Source organism: Octodon degus, unplaced genomic scaffold, assembly GCF_000260255.1.
Source record: "Octodon degus isolate 3935 unplaced genomic scaffold, OctDeg1.0 scaffold00550, whole genome shotgun sequence".
NCBI classification, from domain to species: domain Eukaryota; kingdom Metazoa; phylum Chordata; class Mammalia; order Rodentia; family Octodontidae; genus Octodon; species Octodon degus.
In genome coordinates, this window is record NW_004525126.1 from 25,026 (window position 1) to 28,276 (window position 3,251).

General features: G+C 44.1%; 1 non-coding gene across 1 annotated transcript; it reads left to right on the forward strand.

The window, feature by feature from the left end:
* The first annotated feature begins 2,821 nt into the window (after positions 1–2,821).
* On the forward strand, positions 2,822–2,893 carry Trnaq-cug. Its single transcript has one exon. It is a non-coding gene; the product is annotated as a tRNA-Gln (tRNA).
* The last annotated feature ends 358 nt before the right edge of the window (positions 2,894–3,251 follow it).

The following is a 3,251-nucleotide window of genomic DNA, read 5'->3' on the forward strand; positions in this document are numbered from 1 at the left end:
CCAGAGATTGAACCATGGTCCCCTGTGGCTGCCTAAGCTTGCCTAAGCGGGCGCTTTAAACCACTGAGCTATCTCATCATCAAATGGAATAAGGATTTTTTTTTCTTTAAATGCCTTATGGGCAAGTTTGGCTTCCTTGAGTTGTGGGGATTGAACCACAGCAACCTGAGCCTGACTGCTTTGTTGAAGAAGCCACTTAAAGAGCTGAGCTAAGGGGCAGTACCCCTTCCATCCTTCTTTTTGATTCTCCTTCCCTCACTTCCTCTTCTCCTCCAGGTGGTGTCTGTGTTGGTACGAGGCTTTCACCCTGTACTACCTGTCTAGCCTCCCTCCTTTTCTTATTGCATTTTGAAAGAGTCTGACTGAGTTGGGCAAGTGCTCTGGCTATTTCCAAGTTGTGATGTCTTGCCTCAGCCTCCCATATCGGTGAGACGGCAGTCCTGGGCCAACACACTAGCCTCCTATTTTCTCTTTAATTGAACATGCTCTCCCATACCAAGCTATCTTCTGCCTTACTATAGAAATTCTATTTAGTAAGTTAATGAACTATTGAGTACTAGAGGGTGAACATGGGGTGCAATTGATTTAACTGATTCCCATCTCCTGTCTATTTTTACTTTTTGAGACAAGGTCTTGCTAAACTATCTAGGCTGGGACCAGCCAAGCAGATCAGCAGAATAAAGCACCTCTTTAGGCAGACAAAGGGACCGCAGGGTCTACACTGGCCAGGATCTCTGGGCCGGCTATACTGGCCTCAACCCAGGGGCCGGCTGAGATAGGGATTAAAGTGGGGCTTGGTGATACATGCCTGTAATCCCAGCATTAGGAAAGCTATAAACAGGAGGATCACTAGGAGTCCAACCTACACAGTGAGAACCTTTAGACCCTGTAGAACACGTCCTAAATACAAAAGTGAATAAAGAAATAAAGTATCTAGGCTGAGCTCAAACCTGCTGCCCTCCTGCTTCACCCTCTTGAGCAGCTGAGATTATGGCCCTGTACCACTGTACCAGAGATTCTTATAAGACACGGTCTTGCTTTGTGGGTGAGTTTGGCCAAGAACTTAGGATCTTAATGCCTCACCTTTAAAATTCATGGTTCCCTAGTGCAGTGGCAAGTTCCTGTAATCCTAGCAGTTGACAGGCTGAGCAGAAGGATTTCTGTAAGTCTGAGGCCAGTGTGGGCTCTACACTGAGTTCCAAGCCAGCTTGAACTATATGTTGAGATCCTATCTCCTACACTGCACAAAAAATATCTTGGCTTATAGGTGTGAAATACACAGCCATTTCTTTGTAACATTCTAGCAGGCATCCTGTTGTACACAATATGTTCACACCTAAAGTACAGCAACTTTTGTTTGGGTTGTCACAGTGCTTGAGATTGAAGCTCTAGGCTCTTGTGCATGGCACACAGGTGCTACCACTGTGTCACATTCTTCAGTGTAATCTAGGACTTTTTTCTTTTTTTCCATAATTTTATTGAGAAACAAATAACAATGAGACAGTTTCAAACCAAATTGGTAGGACAGTTTCAACAATTAACACATTGCATACATTCTTCATAGTGGTTAATTGCTGTGCTAGATGCGGACATGATATCCTATTTACATACACTATTAGAACAAATCCCTCCATTCACTAAGAGAATGTAACTATACAACCATCCTAACCATTTGGAATACACAGATACAAAATGGACATTCATCTGTATCCCCTTTTTTGTGAAGTTCCATTATCTGAATATTATAGGTGTGTTAACTCAGCAAAATATTCTAATAGAGTCCAGTCGACTTAATTATTATGGACTACTGGACTCTTTTAGAATACTTTTTCCTTTTAAAGACAGATTCGCACTATGTAAGCTGGTCTTGAACTCACTATGTAACTCTGGCTGGGCTCAAAATTGTGGCAATCATCCTGCCTCAGCCTTCAAACTGCTGAGTTTGCAAGACTGTACCACCAGCCTTGGCTACTAAAGCATTTTAAAGCTTTATTCATTTTAGAAATGTCCCAAAATCAACTTCTTTGTATAATCTTGTTTTTCTTGTTTGGATTTTCCAGTCTGGGAATCAAACTCAGGACCTTGTGCTTTCCAGCTAGATGCTTATGCCACTGAGCTATATCCACAGTCCTGCCATAATGATTTCTAAATTAAATCACTATGGAAGTTCCAGCTGGCTGCTGTACTAGCTCAAAAGAACTGATTCTTTGTCCTTATAAAAACAGATTTAACTCTAATGATGCTGATTTTATCTGTTACGTTTGCATGGGATATGCTGCCAAATAAATGGCATTTGGGCTGAGGAGCCACTGATCAGGCACGGTTTTGTGGTCTGACTTGAGTGTTTTATGTAAATATTCAGCTTGGTTGATTCCTTTTCATTTTAATTCCATGAACAATATCTGTGATCAGATGCACTCTAACCAAACATAGCAAAATTAAGGAACAAAACCGATCTTCCTTACTGGCTGCAAGGTCTTTCCAGCAGTTCATGTCGGGTACCAGGAATGGAGCAGAGGGGCTGCGAACAAGGTAGCCAGGAGCTCCAAGGTCTGCCCTGAGAATTCTGGGCTGCTGGGCAGCAGGAAAAGGGGAAAGGGCAGGCGAAGGAATAGGACGCTATAGTTTGCAGACGTGTCCCACAGGAATATGTGGTCAATGGAGTGGGAGCACTGGGTGGCAATGGAGGCCTGCAGAGCTCCTGCCCTGCCTCCATCCCCAGGTGGGTGTGAGGTCATTAAACTCCTAGGGGCAAAAGGCAAGCAGGCTGATATGCATATCTTCTTTACTTACTTGTTGTGAGAGGCTAGACGCTTATCTGGGTTCCATGGTGTAATGGTGAGCACTCTGGACTCTGAATCCAGCGATTCAAGTTTAAATCTTGGTGGGACCTTTCTATATGAACTCGTGGTAGGATCTTTTTTTTAGTTGAGCTGAACACAATTTTCTTTCAGAGTTTAAAGGTGACTTAGCTTGGAAATGGCCAACACTGGACTCTGAGGTCCTCTGCAGTGTGTGTCCCAGGATGTTAGACAACGTGGTGATTTAGGAACACCTCTGTCCTGGGAACATACAGGTGGGTTTCTAGAAAGGAAGAAGATAAGAGAGAAGAAAAGAAAGAGGGGCCTGGATTTTCTTGCTTTGTATCTTGTGGGGGACAGGAAGGTTTTGGTGCAAGAAGGCCAGTGGCACAGCCGGGACTCCCGGGTCCCGGGTCGCCCTGCTTCCTTCCCAGGAGTCCTCCTGGGCAA